Here is a 19,693-nt window from a genome sequence, read left to right as displayed (position 1 = left end):
GTGACAGCAGATGCTGGCGAGGATGTGGAGAAAGGGGAACACTCCTCCATTGTTGGTGGGATTGCAAGCTTGTACAACCACTCTGGAAATCAGTCTGGCGGTTCCTCAGAAAATTGGACATAGTACTACCGGAGGATCCCGCAATACCTCTCCTGGGCATATATCCAGAAGATGTCCCAACCGGTAAGAAGAACACATGCTCCACTATGTTCATAGCAGCCTTATTTATAATAGCCAGAAGCTGGAAAGAACCCAGATGCCCCTCAACAGAGGAATGGATACAGAAAATGTGGTACATTTACACAATGGAATACTACTCAGCTATTTAAAAAAATGAATTTATGAAATTCCTAGGCAAATGGATGGACCTGGAGGGTATCATCCTGATTGAAGTAACCCAATCACAAAGGAACTCGCACAATATGTACTCACTGATAAGTGGATATTAGCCCAGAAACTTAGGATACCCAAGATATAAGATACAACTTGCCAAACGCATGAAATGCAAGAAGAACGAAGACCAAAGTGTGGACACTCTACCCTTTCTTAGAAATGGGAACAAAACACCCATAGAAGGAGTTACAGAGACAAAATTTGGAGCTGTGACGAAAGGATGGACCATTTAGTGATTGCCATATGCAGGGATCCATCCCATAATCAGCTTCCAAATGCTGACACCATTGCATACACTAGCAAGATTTTACTGAAAGGACCCAGATATAGCTGTCTCTTGTGAGACTATGCCGGGGCCTAGCAAACACAGAAGTGGATGCTCACAGTCAGCTAATGGATGGATCACAGGGCCCCCAATGGAGGAGCTAGAGAAATTACCCAAGGAGCTAAAGGGAACTGCAACCCTATAGGTGGAACAACAATATGAACTAACCAGTACCCGGGAGTCTTTAGCTGCATATGTATCAAAAGATGGCCTAGTCGGTCATCACTGCAAAGAGAGGCCCATTGGACTTGCAAACTTTATATGCCCCAGTACAGGGGAACACCAGGGCCAAAAAGGGGCAGTGGGTGGGTAGGGGTTGGGGGGGTGGGTATGGGGGACCTTTGGGATAGCATTGAAAATGTAAACGAGGAAAATACCTAATTAAAAAAAAAAAAGAAAGAAAGAAAGTACCATCCATACTGCAAATGGCATTATTTCACTCTTCATGACTGAAAAGATAAATTTCAATACACATGTGTGTATGTATGCATGCCTGTGTGTGCAACAATTTCTGTGTTCATTCTTATGCTTATCAACACCGAGATTGAAGCCATAGCATAGCTATTATGAATTGTGGCATGGTAAAAATGGATGTGTATCCTCTTAGCATGTTGATTTGGATTGTTCAGATTTATACCAGGAGTAGTATAGATGGGTCATATTAGAACTTTACTCTTGGTTTTTAAGAAATCTCCACACTGATTTTAATAGTGATTAATCCAGTTTACTTCCTTCCAGGGATAAGGGTTCCTCAGTCACCACATACTCAAGAGTATTGTCACTCAGTTTCCTTGTAATGGCGTTTCAAACCAGGATGAGTAGATTTTCAAAGCAGCTGTTGTTTGCATTTCTCAGATATTTGTTTGCCATTTGTATTCCTCTGTGTGTGTGTGTGTGTGTGTGTGTGTGTGTGTGTGTGTGTGTGTGTACTGTAAATTGGGTTTGTTAATTTTTCTATTGATTGGATGGGTTTTTGGAGGGTTAATTTTTTACAATGCCTTATAGAGTCTGGATATTAATCCTCTATCTGATGTGCAGATCACAAATATTTCCCATTCTGTATGATGTCTGTTCTCTCTGATAATTGTTCCCTATGCTGTGAGAACTCTTAGTTTGTGCAATCCCTTTGTCACATGGGTATTATCTACTGTGCTACCACTCTCCTTTTCATGAAGTTTTTTGTGTATCTGTAGCGTGAGTATTTTACTCATATTGTCCTCCAGAAATTGTAGGTTTCAAGTCTTATGCTTGTGCCTTTCATCCATTTTGAATAGATTTTTGTGCAGAGTGAAAGTATAGTTTCATTCTTCCTCATGTTAAAATTCAGTTTCTCCAGCATTATTTTTTTAGAAAAACACAAAATCAAAACCAAAAATAATTTGTTTTTTGCCAGTCAATTGTTGGAGGCTTTTGTCCAAATTGGAAGATAGGAACTATGTGTACTTGTTTCTATGTTCTCCATTTATCACATTGATCAATATATCTGTTTCTATTCCAGTATAATACTGGCACTATTGTTCTGCCATATGACTTGAAGTCATATCTCCCTACTTGCTTTTTCTGCTCAGGATTATGTTGGCTTTTGTGCTTTCTCTTAATCTTTAGCATTGTTTCCCCTACATCAGCAAAAATATCTTTTGGAATTACGTTGACTCTGTAGATCACTTTTAGCAATATAAGCTAATTTTACAATATTAACTCTACTAATCTTCAAGTATTTTCTTTAATTTTGTCAACATTTTAAAGTTTTCATTGTGTAAATCTTTCAATGCTTTCATTGGGTTTGTTTTTGAAGTGTTTTTTCCTAATTTCTTTCTCCATAAACTCATGATTAGTATATAAAAAGTCAATTGGAGTTTCTAGCAGATGCCATGCAAAAAGAGCTGCAGTAAGCAAATGAGTTCCCCACAGATGGCCCACCATCTTGCACAGCTGTGATGGGTGAGCTCTGGTGAGGAATGGTTCCAAAGACTTTATACCAGGATTGCTTCTTGTTAGTGATGTATATTTTCTCATGGTTGACATTGTCATGTTTCTCATTTATTTGGCTTGGTGTGAGTGGGCACTAGGAGACCCTAACTGCCTATAGCATGGTGTGATTACTTCCTGGGTGATAGCCCTCCCTACTGTATTAATTTCCTGCAGATCAACAAGAAGATGAATGTTCATGAATTAATGTTGTTTAGATAAATTATTGATCTTATAAAATTTCTGATTTGATTCAAATAATTTTAGGAAGAAAGTTTAAGGAGATGGTTTTAGTTGTTTTGCGAGGAAGGTGTAATAAAATCAGGATGAAGAATAGAATCCGCCTCTTCCTCATAGAATAGGAAAGGTTTCATAATAAGGAGTACAGTGAGCTTTCATATATTTCACCAAGAAGAGAAATAGGCTTGGGACAAATTTGTGATTAAGAAAAAAAAACATTCATTCTAGGTCAGATCCAAGGATGATGCCACAGGTGCTCACTATGATAAAGCAAGGCCATGTGAAACTGTTGCTTTAAACTTATAATGAACTTATAGAATGAATCACTGCTATGAACTTTCTATGGACATCCTTCTGTGACTCCTCTTTTATGTAAGATTTTATCTATGAGGTAATTGTTACACAGAATACTTATTGTCTAAAATGCTATTAAAAAACTGAAAGCAGTAATAAAGTTTTGGTGTAGCCATTTCTGTTTCATCTGGTGTGTTGTGTGCTTGGATTTTATCCTTTCTTCCTTTTTCTTCCTCTCTGGCTCTCAAAGAGTTAATGGACTCCAAGCCTCTCATTTGGCCCTTGATCCAAAGAGAAAAGAGCCCAAGTAACTAAACTTTTTTCTTAATCCCCTGCTGCTATCAGCAAGAGTTAAATTACCAAAAGCCAGCAGCTTTGGGTCCCAGAACAGTAAAAGTTAAATTGCCAGAAGCCAACAGCTTCTGGTCCCCAGAACAGTAAGAGAGAGTTAAAGGCTAGGGATCATGAGCCTTTGGCTTTCATCCAATGCTGTGTCCCACATTAGTACCTGAATGCCAAGGCTGGCCTCCAGAAAGTTTCTGTGTTCATTTTGTACCTTACTACACTTATGAGGCTATTTACTTAAACATACATATTTGCACTAGGTGTATACATGTTCTAATATTTGAATCAATTTAATTATCTACAATTTTAAATACTTCCTCTTTTCTTTTTTATCAGATATTTTCTTTATTTACATTTCAAATATTATTCCCTTTCCTAGTTTCCTCTCTGAAAACCCTCTATCCCCTCCCCTCCTCCCCTTGCTCCCCAACTCACTCTGGCTTCCTGGCCCTGGCAATCCCCTTTACTGGGGCATAGAACCTTCATAGGAACAAGGGCCTCACCTCTCATTGATGACCAACTAGGCCATTCTCTGCTACATATGCAGCTACAGCCATGAGTACCACCATGTGTTTTCTTTGATTCAGGGAGCTCTGAGGGTACTGGTTAGTTCATATTGTTGTTTCTCCTATGGGGCTGCAAACCCCTTCAGCTCCCTGGGTACTTTCTCTAGCTTAATAGTGAACAAGTTTAAAATCTTTAGTGTTTCCTTTGCTTTTTTCCTAATGGTAATGGTTAACATGTAGTTATTGTGAGGATCATTACTATAACTTCCATAACTTCCAAAAGTATGGTATTCATTTAGATAATGTACCTGAATACACTCACTAGGATTAGGTATAGTTTTGGCAGATTAATCAAAAAAAATTTCCCTCAATGTTCAAGAGAATTGGCTGGGTAAAGTCCTTGTGCTAGAAGTATGGGTAAAGTCCTTGTGTGGAATTTGAAGTCCCAGAACCTGTGTAAGGTCAGGATTGCACTGGACAGAGGGTGGGAGGAGCTAAGACAGGAGGATCCCAGGGTCTCACTGATCAGACAGCTCAGCTAAAACATCAAGCTTCAGTTTTTGTGACTGTGCAAGTCTGTACAGCACCAGAAGCAGAAACCTTATATTTTATAATCTCACTGGGCTTCCAGCCTAGTCAAAACTGTAAGCTTCTGATTCAACACGAAGACCTGTCTCTGGAAATTATAGTTGATAGAGATATAGAAAGACACCCAACATCTTCTTCTGGCATCTTCATAAACATGTACAATCATAGGGAGCCACACATATGTAGACAATACCCCATAGGTAGAGCAACAGTATTAACTAACTGGACCACCACCACCACCCCCAGAACTCCCAGGGACTAAACCATCAAAAGAGTATACATGAATGGTCAATGGTTCCAGCTACATATGTAGCAGAGGATTGCCATATCTGATATCAGTCAGAGGGGAGGCCCTTGGTCCTATTGAGAATAGTTGTCCCATGGAAGGGAGATGCTAGAGAGGTAAGGTGAAAGTGGGTGGGTGGGTAATGGAGCACCCTCTTGGAGGAAAGGGGGAAAGAGGATGGAGGGGGGGTTGCAGAGAGGAGAATGGGAAGGGGAAAAACATTTGAAATGCAAATAAATAAAATAAAAAAATTAATAAAATAAAAGATGCACCCACTACACAAACTACCAATGCACATGAGCATTTGTGTGTACTCTACACAAGCACATGCAAGAGTGTGCACATACTCAATTATAAATAAGTAAAAGTCAGAGTGAAACAGGTTCAAAGACAAACATGTAGAACCATGGGTTAGAAGAGGTAAATTCCTTGTAGTAATAAGTCTATACAACTATAACCTAACTTTTGATAAAGGTATCAAAATCATAGATTAGAGAAAAGATAGGCTATTTTTAAAAATGATGCTGTTCTAATTGGATTTCCACATACTGAAAAATGAAACTAGATTAATAACTTTCACCATACAAAAATCAATTCAAAATGGATCAAAAAAGCTGCATGATGTGTAAAGTTTCAAAAGGGGGAGAAAAAAACTTAAGTAAGATATTGCAAGATGCAGGCATAGGATGCAAGGGCAGTCTGGGCTGTACCATCTATCACCCCAGAGGTCACCAAGGTTGATTCCACTACTATGTCTGGCTAGCAGATGTTGCCTTTCTCCATTACCAATTCATCTTCATTTCTCTAAAGCTGCCATTCAGTCAAAGAAGATGGCCTTCCCCAGTAGAGCTATTCTTCAGGCAAAGATACATGTGTAGCTAGATAGAACCCCTCTGATAGAACCTTGAAAAGCAAGTCTTCAAGATAAAGTCAAAACAATGTCAATAATCAATAAAATTATATGAAATTTAAAACTTCTGCATAGTAAAGGAGTTGACATCAGAGCAAAAGGGTAGCACACCTAATGTATGAAGAAATTCAATAGTGTGCCAGCTGCACATTAGAGAGTAAATTGTTATCCAGAATATATATATAACTGTAAATTTTCAACACTAAAAATAATTATTAAATCAACAAAGGATCTAATGAGCTATATAAACTGATCTCAAAGGAATTGCAAATAGCCAATAAACATTTGAAAAGTTGTTTAACTTCCTTAAGGGCACTTGCTTCACTATGTATATAGCAGCTTTATTTGATAGCCAGAAACTGGAAACAACCTAGATGTCCCTCAACTGAATAACAAGGGAATCATGAATTTTGCAGACAAATGGATGGAAATTGAGAATATCATCCTGAGTAAGGTAACCCAGACCCAAAAGGACATGCATGGTATGTACTCACTTATAAGTGGAGATTAGCCATAAAGTTCATGATAACCATACTACAATATACAGACCCAAAGAAGTCAAATAACAATGTGGTCCCAATGGAGGATGCTTGAATATTTCTCAGAAGGGGAAACAAAACAGATATTGGAGATGGATGGGTGGATGGAGGGAGGGAATTGCATGAGAGAGGGGATGAAGAAAGGAGTGGGAGGGGAGATCGGTTATACAGAGAGCAAGGGAAGGAGTACGGAAATCAGTGGTGGGTAGAGGTGGGTGGCAATCTCTGGGATGTTCCAGAGACCTGGGACAGGGGAGGCCCCGGGGTGTCTAAGGGGGTGACTCTAGCTGAAACTCCTAGCAGTGGAGAATATTAATCTTACCGTGGCCACTTCCTGTAATCAGGCAGTACTCCCAGTGGAGGGTTAAGGACAGTGACCCATCTACCAAACCTTAGACCTAAAATGTGTCCTGTCTACAAGATTTTCAGGGATAAAAATAAGAGCAAAGATAGAGGGAATGGCCAACCAATGACTACCCAAATTGAGACCCATCCTATGGGTAAGAACCAGTACCTGACACTATTAATGATACTCTGCTATTATTTTAGACAGAATACTAACATAACTATCTCTGAGAAGCTCCACTCAACAGCTGACTGAAACTGCAGAGACCCACAGCCAAACATTAGATGGAGCCAGGGATTCTTGTGAAAGAGTTGGAGGAAGAATTGAGGGACCCAATGAGGATAGAGACTCCATAAGAAGACCAATAGAGTCAACTAACCTGGACCCTAGGGACTCTAAGAGATTTAGCCACTAACCAAAGAAAGAGCATGAACTGGTCCTAGGTCCCCAGAACGTATGTAGCAGATATGCAGCTTGGTCTTCATGTTGGTGCTATAACAACTGGAGAAGGGGCTGTCACAGAATTTGTTGCCTGACTGTGGTCCCATTCCCCTAATTGGGATGCCTTGTCTGGTCTCAGTGGCAGAGATGTACCTAGTCCTAGCACATAGATCCCAGGGAGAAACTCTCCCTTCTCAGAAGCAAAGAGGAGGGGGTAATGGGGAAAAAGCTCTGAGGGAGTATTGGGATATTGGGATGTAAAGTGAATAAATATTTTTTTTAAAAAACTGCAAATCAAAACTGCTTTGAGATTCAATCTCGACAGAGTCAGATAGCTATTCGTAAAGAAAGCCAAGACAGAAAATGCTGGTTAAGATGTGGGGGAAAAAAAAATCTCAGGAGCTTCTAGTGGGGATTATCTTTTGTTCAGCCACCATGTAAATGAATAAAGACTTTATTAAAAACTATAGCTATGATATGACCTACCTATACCACCCTTGGGTATACACCAAAAGCCTTTCTATCAATATACTGAAACACACTTGCACATCCATGTTCAGTGCTAGACAAACTCAATAATGAGGAAACAGAATTAACCTAGATGTTCAACAGCAGTTAAACATGACAAAGAAAAATTGGTACAATGGAACTTTATTCAGCCATTAAGAAATCTTGACATCCACATGAAATGGACATCAAAAAAAGCAAAGCTATACTCATACAGATAAATGTCTCATACTTAATCTCACATATAAAACCTAGATTTAAAATTCCATCCATGGATCCCTCCTTCCTGTGAGTGTGCTTGTGTGTGTGTGTCTGTGTGTGTGTGTGTGTGTGTGTGTGTGTGTGTGTGTGTGTGTGTGTTGTGATGACTATAGAGAGGGGATTTAGAGGAAGAACAAAATATCTTAAGATGAAAAGATTAAGGTAATAAACCTTTTTAGAGAGTGGATTATTATCCAGAATATATAAAGAATTGTAAATTTTAAATACTAAAAATAATTATTAACACAGTAAAAGGAATTAATGAGGTAAATAAACTGATCTCAAAGGAATTGGAAATAGCCAATAAACATTTTCAAAATTCTTTAACTTCCTCAAGGGCACTTGCTCAACTATGTTTATAGCAGCTTTATTCATAATAGCCAGATGATAATAAAATACATTTGAAAGCAGAAGAAGGCATTATTTGGTGGGGTAGAAACCATCAATAAAGATTTTGGGGTGTACAGTAGAGGTGTAGGATAAATTTGAGCAAGGTGTAATGATGCTTATTATGAAAATGCATAATGAAGTCCATTACTTTATACACTAACTAGAAAAAGTTAAAAAGGTGATTAAAAACAAGACATTATATCTAATAACAATGTAAATTTTATAGCAAATAATGTTAGCTTTGTTTAAAGAAACATTTGTTGAGAATTTATAGTATGCAAACATTTTGAACATAGTTCTTTCTCTTTCTCTTTCTTGACATTTAAAAGAAACTGGGGAGAACACCTAGGGGAGCCATCTTGGGTCCCAGATCCCTAGGAGACTAGTCTGCACAGGGTAGAGTGCAGGCTACAGAAGCTACACAGCTTCTGGGACAGTCCTCATTTCTAGGTCCAGACATCCAGGGACCGTCCCCACCAGAGACAAGGTGTCCACCCTGCCCCAGAGGGCTCTGCCAGAGCACCTGGGGGAGCTGTCTTGGGTGCCAGATCAATCAGAGACTAGTCTGCGCGGGTGAGAGTACAGACTACAGAAGCTACAGAGCTTCTGGGACAGGTAGAAGTGACACAGCTTCTGAAACAGACCCCGTTTTCGGGCTCCAGACATCCAGGCACCTTACCCACCAGAGGAGAGGTGTCCACCCAGGAGGGCTCTGCCGGAGGACCTTGGGGAGCCATCTTGGGTCCCCGATCCCTCAGAGATTAGTCTGCCCAGGTAAGAGTGAGGAATACAGAAGCTACACAGCTTCAAGGACAGGCAGAAGTGACACACCTTTTGGGACAAGCCCAGTTTCAGGCCTTCATCTTCTGCCAGGAGGCAGGTCTGAATGCCAGATATCTGTACACCTTCCCTGCAAGAAGAGAGCTTGCCTGCAGAGAGTATTCTGACCACTAAACCTTAGGAGAGAGCTCGACGCCCAGATCTGCTGACAGAGGCTAACAGAATCACAGGAGGAACAAGTTCCAACCAGAGACAACTATATACAACTAACTACAGAGATTACCAGATGGTGAAAGGCAAAGGTAAGAAGCTTACTAACAGAAACCAAGACCATTCACCATCATCAGAATCCAGCACTCCCATCTCAGCCAGTCCTGGATACCCCAATACACCCGAACAGCAAGACTCAGATTTAAAATCTTATCTCATGGTACTGGTAGAGGACATCGAGAAGGACTTTAACAACTCACTTAAAGAAATACAGGAGAAATCAGTCTGGCGGTTCCTCAGAAAATTGGACATAGTGCTACCGGAGGATCCAGAAATACCTCTCCTGGGCATATATCCAGAAGATGTCCCAACCGATAAGAAGGACACATGCTCCACTATGTTCATAGCAGCCTTATTTATAATAGCCAGAAGCTGGAAAGAACCCAGATGCCCCTCAACAGAGGAATGGATACAGAAAATGTGGTACATTTACACAATGGAGTATTACTCAGCTATTAAAAAGAATGAATTTATGAAATTCCTAGCCAAATGGATAGACCTGGAGGGCATCATCCTGAGTGAGGTAACACATTCACAAAGGAACTCACACAATATGTACTCACTGATAAGTGGATATTAGCCCAAAACCTAGGATACCCAAGATATAAGATACAATTTGCTAAACACGTGAAACTCAAGAAGAATGAAAACTGAAGTGTGGACACTATGCCCCTCCTTAGAATTGGGAAAAAAATATCCATGGAAGGAGTTACAGAGTCAAAGTTTGGAGCTGAGATGAAAGGATGGACCATCTACAGACTGCCATATCTAGGGATCCACTACATAATCAGCTTCCAAACGCTGACACCATTGCATACACTAGCAAGATTTTATTGAAAGGAACCAGATGTAGCTGTCTCTTGTGAGACTATGCCAGGGCCTAGCAAACACAGAAGTGGATGCTCACAGTCAGCTATTGGATGGATCACAGGGCCCCCAATGGAGGAGCTACAGAAAGTATCCAAGGAGCTAAAGAGATCTGCAACACTATAGGTGGAACAACATTATGAACTAACCAGTACCCCGGAGCTCTTGACTCTAGCTGCATATGTATCAAAAGATGGCTTAGTTGGCCATCACTGGAAAGAGAGGCCCATTAGACATGCAAACTGTATATGCGCCAGTACAGGGGAACGCCAGGGCCAAAAAAATGGGAATGGGAGGGTAGGGAAGTGGGGGGGAGGGTATGGGGGACTTTTGGGATAGCATTGGAAATGTAATTGAGGAAAATATGTAATAAAAAATATTTTAAAAAAAAGAAAAGAAATACAGGAGAACACTGCTAAAGATGTAGAAGTCCTTAAAGAAATACAGGAAAACACAACCAAACAGGTGATAGAATTGAAGAAAACCATACAAGACCTAAAAAAGGAAGTAGAAACAATAAAAAAAAGCCCAAAGTAAGACAACTCTGGAGATAGAAACCCTAGGAAAGAAATCTGGAACCATAGATGCAAGCATCAACAACAGAATACAAGAGATAGAAGAGAGACTCTCAGGTGCAGAAGATCCCATAGAGAACATCGGCACAACAATCAAAGAAAATGCGAAATGCAAAAGATCCTAACTCAAAACATCCAGGAAATCCAGGACACAATGAGAAGACCAAACCTACTGATAATAGGAGTAGAGATGAGAATGAAGATTTTCAACTTAAAGGGCCAGCGAATATCTTCAATAAATTATAGAAGAAAACTTCCCAAACCTAAAGAAAGAGATGCCCATGAACATACAAGAAGCCTACAGAACTCCAAATAGACTGGACCAGAAAAGAAATTTCTTCCGACACATAATAATCAAAACAACAAATGCACTAAATAAAGATAGAATATTAAAAGCAGTAAGGGAAAAAGGTCAAGTAACATATAAAAGCAGGCCTATTCGAATTACACCAGACTTCTCACCAGAGACTATGAAAGCCAGAAGACAGATGTTATGCAGACCCTAAGAGAACACAAATGCCAGCCTAGGCTACTATAGCCAGCAAAACTCTCAACTACCATAGATGGAGAAACCAAAGTATTCCATGATAAAACCAAATTTATGCAATATCTTTTCACAAATCCAGCCCATCAAAGGATAATAATTGAAAACACCAACACATGGATGGAAACTACACCCTAGAGAAGGCAAGAAAGTAATTCTTCAACAAACCTAATAGAAGACAGCCGCAAGAACAGAATGCCAAACTTAATTAAAAAAATAAAAAGAAGCAACAATTACTTTTCTTTAATTTATCTTAACATCAATGGACTCAATTTCCCGATTAAAAAAAAAAACATAGACTAATAGACTGGCTACACAAACAGGATCCAACATTTTGTTGCTTACAAGAAACCCACCTCAGGGAAAAGGAAAGACACTACCTCACAGTGAAAGGATGGAAAAAAATTTTTCCAAGCAAATGGTCCAAAGAAACAAGCTGGAGTAGCCATTCTAATATCGAATAAAATTGACATTCAACCCAAAATTATCAAAAAAGACAAGGAGGGGCACTTCATAAGCATCAAAGGTAAAATCTACCAAGAACTGTCAATTCTGAATATCTATGCTCCAAATTCAAGGGCAGCCACATTCATTAAAGAAACTTTAGTAAAGCTCAAAGCACACATCCCAACTCACACGATAAGAGTGGGAGGCTTCAACACCCCACTCTCACCAATGGCCAGATCCTGGAAACAGAAACTAAACAGGGACACATGAACACTAACAGAAGTTATGAAACAAATGGATTTAAATCATATCTACAGAACATTTTATCCTGAAACAAAAGGATATACCTTCTTCTGAGCACCACATAGTACCTCCTCCAAAACTGACCATATAATTGATCACAAAAAAAGGCCTCAACAGATACAAAAATACTGAAATTATCCCATGCATACTATCTGATCACCACGAACTAAGGCTGATCTTCAATAACAACGTAAACAATAGAAAGCCAACATTCACGTGGAAACTGAACAACACGCTATTCAATGATTCCTTGGTCAAAAATGAAATAAAAAAGGAAATTAAAGACTTTTTAGAGTTTACTGAAAATGAAGCCACAACATACCCAAACTTATGGTACACAATGAAGGCAGTCCTAAAAGGAAAACTCATAGCCCTGAGTGCCTCCAAAAAGAAACTAGAGAGAGCATACACTAGCAGCCTGACAGCACACCTAGAAGCTCTAGAACTAAAGGAAGCAAATTCACTCAAGAGTAGACGGCAGGAAATAATCAAACTCAGGGCAGAAATCAACCAAGTGGAAACAAAAAGAACTATTCAAAGAATCAACCAAAGTTTTTTGTTATTCCAGATGAATTTGCAGATTGCTCTTTCTAACTTGTTGAAGAATTGAGTTGGAATTTTGATGGGGATTGCATTGAATCTGTAGATTGCTTTTGTCAAGATAACCATTTTTACAATGTTGATCCTGCCAATCCATGAGCATGGGAGATAAAAACTGCATGGTACTGGTATAGTGACAGACAAGTAGACCAATGTAATAGAATTGAAGACCCAGAAATGAACCCACATACCTATAGTCACTTGATCTTCGACAAGGGAGCTAAAACCATCCAGTGGAAGAACGACAGCATTTTCAACAAATGGTGCTGGCACAACTAGTGGTTATCATGTAGAAGAATGCGAATCGATCCATTCCTATCTCCTTGTACTAAGGTCAAATCTAAGTGGATCAAGGAACTTCACATAAAACCAGAGACACTGAAATTAATAGAGGAGAAAGTGGGGAAAAGCCTCGAAGATATGGGCACAGGGGAAAAATTCCTGAACAGAACAACAATGGCTTGTGCTGTAAGATTGAGAACCGAAAAATGGGACCTCATAAAATTACAAAGCTTCATAAGGCAAAAGACACCGTCAATAAGACAAAAAGGCCACCAACAGATTGGGAAAGGATCTTTACCTATCCTAAATCAGATAGGGGACTAATATCCAATATATATAAAGAACTCAAGAAGGTGGACTCCAGAAAATCAAATAACCACATTAAAAATGGGGCTCAGAGCTAAACAAAGAATTCTCACCTGAGGAATAACAAATGGCTGAGAAACACCTGAAAAAAATGTTCAGCATCCTTAATCATCAAAGAAATGCAAATCAAAACAACCCAGAGATTCCATCTCACACCAGTCAGAATGGCTAAGATCAAAAATTCAGGTGACAGCAGATGCTGGCGAGGATGTGGAGAAAGAGGAACACTCCTCCATTGCTGGTGGGATTGCAAGCTTGTACAACTACTCTGGAAATCAGTCTGGCGGTTTCTCAGAAAATTGGACAAAGTACTACCGGAGGATCCCGCAATACCTCTCCTGGGCATATACCCAGAAGATGTCCCAACCGGTAAGAAGGACACATGCTCCACTATGTTCATAGCAGCCTTATTTATAATAGCCAGAAGCTGGAAAGAACCCAGATGCCCCTCAACAGAGGAATGGATACAAAAAAATGTGGTACATTTACACAATGGATTACTACTCAGAAATTAAAAAGAATGAATTTATGAAATTCCCAGGCAAATGGTTGGACCTGGAGGGCATCATCCTGAGTGAGTTAACACAATCACAAAAGAACTCAAATGATATGTATTCACTGATAAGTGGATATTAGCCCAGAAACTTAGTATTCCCAAGATATAAGATACAATTTGCAAAACACATGAAACTGTAGAAGAACAAAGACCAAAGTGTGGACACTTTGCCCCTTCTTAGAATTGGAAACAATCACTCATGGAAGGAGTTACAGAGTCAAAGTTTGGAGCTGAGACAAAAGGATGGACCATCTAGAGACTGCCATATCCAGGGATCCATCCCATAATTAGCCTCCAAACAATGACACCATTGCATACACTAGCAAGTGTTTGCTGAAAGGACCCTGATATAGCTGTCTCTTGTGAGACTAGGCCGGGGCCTAGCAAACACATAAGTGGATGCTCACAGTCAATTGTTGGATGGATCACAGGACCCCCAATGGGGGAGCTAGAGAAAGTATCCAAGGAGCTAAAGAGATCTGCAACCCTGTAGGTGCAACAACATTATGAACTAACCAGTACCCCAGAGCTCTTGACTCTAGCTGCATATGTATCAAAAGATGGCCTAGTCGGCCATCACTGGAAAGAGAGGCCCATTGGACACGCAAACTTTATATGCCTCAGCACAGGGGAACCCCAGGGCCAAAAAGTGGGAATGGGTGGGTAGGGGAGTGGGGGGGGGCATTATGGGGGACTTTTGGGATAGCTTTGGAAATGTAATTGAGGAAAATACATAATAAAAATTTTTTAAATATTAAAAAAAAAGAATCAACTATACCAGGAGCTGGTTCTTTGAGAAAATCAACAAGATAGATAAACCATTAGCCAGACTAACTAGAGGGCATAGTGACAGTATCCTAATTAACAAAATCAAAAATGAAAAAGGAAACATAACAACAGAACCTGAGGAAATCCAAAACATCATCAGATCCTACTACAAAAGGCTATACTCAACAAAACTAGAAAACCTGGATGAAATGGACAACTTCCTAGACAGATACCAGGTACCAAAGTTAAATCAGGATCAGATTAACAATATAAACTGTCCCATTTACCCTAAAGAAATAGAAGCCATCATCAATAGTCTCCCAACCAAAAAAAAAAGCCCAGGACCAAACGGGTTTAGTGCAGAGTTCTATTAGACCTTCAAAGAAAACCTAATTCCAACTCTTCTCAAACTATTCCACAAAATAGAAACAGAATGTAACTAAACCCCATTCATTCTATGAAGCCACAATTACTCTGATACCTAAACCACAGAAAGACCCAACAAAGATAGAGAACTTCAGACCAATTTCCCTTATGAATATCGATGCAAAAATACTCAATAAAATCCTTGCAAACCCAATCCAAGAACACATCAAAACGATCATCCATCATGACCAAGTAGGCTTCATCCCAGGAATGCAGGAATAGTTTAACATACGGAAATCCATCAACGTAATCCACTATATAAACAAACTCAAAGACAAAAACCACATGATCATCTCGTTAGATGCTGAGAAAGTATTTGACAAAATTCAACACCCCTTCATGATAAAGGTTTTGGAAAGATCAGGAATTCAAGGCCCATATGAAACATAATAAAAGCAATCTACAGCAAACCAGTAAACAACATCAAACGAAATGGAGAGAAACTCGAAGCAATCCCACTAAAATCAGAGACTAGACAAGGCTTCCCATTTTCTCCCTACCTATAAAATATAGTACTTGAAGTTCTAGCCAGAGCAATTCAACAACAAAAGGAGGTCAAGGGGATACAAATTGGAAAGAAAGAAGTCAAAATATCACTATTTGCAGATGATATGGTAGTATATATAAGTGACCCCAAAAATTCCACCAGAGAACTCCTAAAACTGATAAACAGCTTCAGTGCAGTAGCTGGATATAAAATTAACTCAAATAAATCAATGGCATTTCTCTACACAAAGGATAAACGGACTAAGAAAGAAATTAGGAAAACAACACCCTTCACAATAGTCACAAATATATAAAACACCTTGGTGTGACTCTAACTAGGGAAGTGAAAGATGTGTATGATAAGAACTTCAAGTCTCTGAAGAAAAATCAAAGAAGATCTCAGAAGATGGAAAGATCTCCCATGCTCATGGATTGGCAGGATTAAAAAGTAAAAATGGCTATGCTGCCAAAAGCAATCTACAGATTCAATGCAATCCCCATCAAAATTCCAACTCAATTCTTCACTGAGATAGAAAGGGCAATTTGCAAATTCATCTATAAAGATAAAAAACCTAGAATAGCAAAAACTATTCTCAACAATAAAAGAACCTCTGGTGGAATCACCATGCCTGACCTCAAGCTGTACTACAGAGCAATTGTAATTAAAAAAAAATGCATGATACTGGTATAGTGACAGATAGATCAATGGAATAGAACTGAAGATCCAGAAATGAATCCACACACCTATAGTCACTTGATCTTTGACAAGGGAGCTAAAACCATCCAGTGGAAAAAAGACAGCATTTTCAACAAATGGTGCTGGTACAACTGGCGGTTATCCTGTAGAATGATGCCAATTGATCCATTCTTATCTCCTTGTACAAAGCTCAAGTCTAAGTGGATCAAAGACGTCCACATAAGACCAGAGACACTGAAATTAATAGGGGAGAAAGTAGGGAAAAGCCTGGAAGATATGGACATGGGGGGGGGGGGGATTCCTAAACAGAACAGCAATGGCTTGTGCTGTAAGATCAAGAATGAACAAATGGGACCTCATAAAATTGCAAAGCTTCTGTAAAGCAAAAGATACCATCAATAAGACAAAAAGGCCACCAACAGATTGGGAAAGGATTTTTACCAATCCTAAATCTGATAGGGAATTAATATCCAATATATAAAAAGAGCTCAAGAAGCTGGACTCTAGAAATTCAAATAACCCCATTAAAAATGGGTTTCAGAACAATATGAACTAACCAGTACCCCAGAGCTCTTGTCTCTAGATGCATATGTATCAAAAGATGGCCTAGTCGGCCATCACTGGAAAGAGAGGCCCATTGGACTTGCAAACTTTATATGCCCCAGTACAGGGGAACGCCAGGGCCAAAAAGTGGGAGTGGGTGGGTAGGGGAGTGGGGAGGGTGGGTATGGGGGAATTTGAGGGTAGCAATGGAAATGTAAACGAGGAAAATACCTAATAAAAAATTTAATAAATAAATAAATAAATAAATAAATAAAATGGGGTTCAGAGGTAAACAAAGAATTCTCAACTGAGAAATAACGAATGGCTGTGAAGCACCTGAAAAAATGTTCAACATCGGTCACAAGTCCCTTCCGGTCAGTGCCAGCACCAGGTCACCTTGGGTGCAGAGTCTGCGGATACCCCCAAGGTCCCCTAGAAGACTCTCCACGCAAATTTAGGACCACTGGTGCGTGGAACACAACTTCTCTTCCAATCCAATCGTGTGGGACATGAGACAGCATTAAGGAAGCAGAAAACCCAGCCTGACCAGGTTCAAAAGTCCCTTCTGGTCGGTGCCAGCACTGGGTCACCTTGGGAGTGGAGTCAGCGGACATCCCAAGGTCCCAAGGACTCTCCACACGACTTAGGACCACCAGTGAGTGGAACACAATTTCTGTTCCAATCTAATCGCATGGGACCTGAGACAGCATTAGGGAACCAGAAAACCTGGCCTGACCAGGGTCACAAGTGCCTTCCAGGCGGCGCCAGCAAGGGGTCACCTTGAGCACAGAGTTATCAGACATCCCCAATGTCCACCCCCATAGTTCTACCGGAGGATCCGGCAATACCTCTCCTGGGCATATATCCAGAAGATGTTGCAACTGGTGAGGACACATGCTCCACTATGTTCATAGCAGCCTTATTTATAATAGCCAGAAGCTGGAAAGAACCCAGATGCCCCTCAACAGAGGAATGGATACAAAAAACGTGGTACATTTACACAATGGAGTACTATTCAGCTATTAAAAAGAATGAATTTATGAAATTCCTAGGCAAATGGATGGACCTGGAGGGCATCATCCTGAGTGAGGTAACCCAATCACAAAAGAACTCACATAATATGTACTCACCGATAAGTGGATATTAGCCCAAAAACTTAGAATACCCAAGATACAAGATACCATCTGCAAAACACATGAAACTCAAGAAGAACGAAGACCAAAATGTGGACACTTTGCCCCTTCTTAGAACTGAGAACAAAACACCCATGGAAGGAGTTACAGAGACAAAGTTTGGAGCTGAGACAAAAGGATGGACCATCTAGAGACTGCCATACCCAGGGATCCATCCGATAATCAGCCTCCAAATGCTGACACCATTGCATACACTAGCAAGATTTTGCTGAAAGGACCCAGATAGAGCTGTCTCTTGTGAGGCTATGCCAGGGTCTAGCAAACACAGTAGTGGATGCTCACAGTCAGCTATTGGATGGGTCACACGGCCCCCAATGGAGGAGCTAGAGAAAGTACCCAAGGAGCTGAAGGGGCCTGCAACCCTATATGTGGAACAACAATATGAACTGACCAGTACCCACCCACCCCCCAGAGCTCGTGTCTCTAGCTGCATATGTATCAGAAGATGGCCTAGTCGGCCATCATTGGAAATAGAGGCCCATTGGTCTTGCAAACTTTATATGCCTCAGTACAGGGGAATGCCAGGGCCAAGAAGGGGGAGTGGGCGGGTAGGGGAGTGGGGGAGAGAGTATGGGGGACTTTGGGGATAGCATTGGAAATGTAAATGAAGAAAATACCTAATTAAAAACATAATACATCTTTTAAAAAATGTTCAACATCCTTAATCATCAGGGAAATGCAAATCAAAACAACCTTGAGATTCCATCTCACACCAATCAGAATGACTAAGACCAAAAATTCAGGTGACATCAGATGCTGGTGAGGATGTGGAGAAAGAGGAACACTCCTCCACTGCTGGTGGGATTGCAAGCTTTTTCAACCACTCTAGAAGTCAGTCTGGAGGTTCCTCTGAAAATTGGGCATAATACTACCGGAAGATCCAGCAATTCCTCTCCTGGGCATATACCCAGGAAAAGTTCCAACTGGTAATAAGGACACGTGCTCCACTATATTCATAGCAGCCTTATTTATAATAGCCAGAAGCTGGAAAGATCCCAGATGTCCCTCAACAGAAAAATGGATACAGAAAATGTGGTACATTTACACAATGGAGTACTACTCAGCTATTAAAAACAATGGATTTATGAAATTCTTAGACAAATGGATGTATCTAGAGGATATCATCCTTAGTGAAGTAACCCAATCACAAAAGAAGTCATTAGATACATGCACTCACTGATAAGTGGATATTAGCCCAGATACATAGAACACCCAAGATATAATTTGCAAAACACAAGAAAATCAAGAAGAGGGAAGACCAATGGGTGGATACTTCATTCATCCTTAGAATAGGGAGCAAAATACCCACGAAAGGAGTTACAGAGACAAAATTTGGAGCTAAGATGAAAGGATTGACTATCCAGAGACTAACCCACCCGGGGATCCATCCCATAATCAGCCACCAAACCCAGACACTATTGCATATGCCAACAAGATTTTGCTGAAGGGACCCTGTCATAGCTGTCTTGTATGAGGCTATGCCAGTGCCTGGCAAATACAGAAGTGGATGCTCACAGTTGTCAGGGTACTCTGGAGGAGTCAGCTTGTGAGGCAGAAATGCCAAAAAGCTGCTCATGAGAAATGAATTTCTAGGACTCTCCTCCTGAATATTCTGGCGAAAGCCAACTCTCCAGTTTGGATCGGTTTGTCA

The sequence above is a fragment of the Mus musculus genome, chromosome 7, assembly GCF_000001635.26.
Source record: "Mus musculus strain C57BL/6J chromosome 7, GRCm38.p6 C57BL/6J".
Taxonomy (NCBI): Eukaryota; Metazoa; Chordata; class Mammalia; order Rodentia; family Muridae; genus Mus; species Mus musculus.
Note: the sequence above shows the minus strand (reverse complement) of the source record.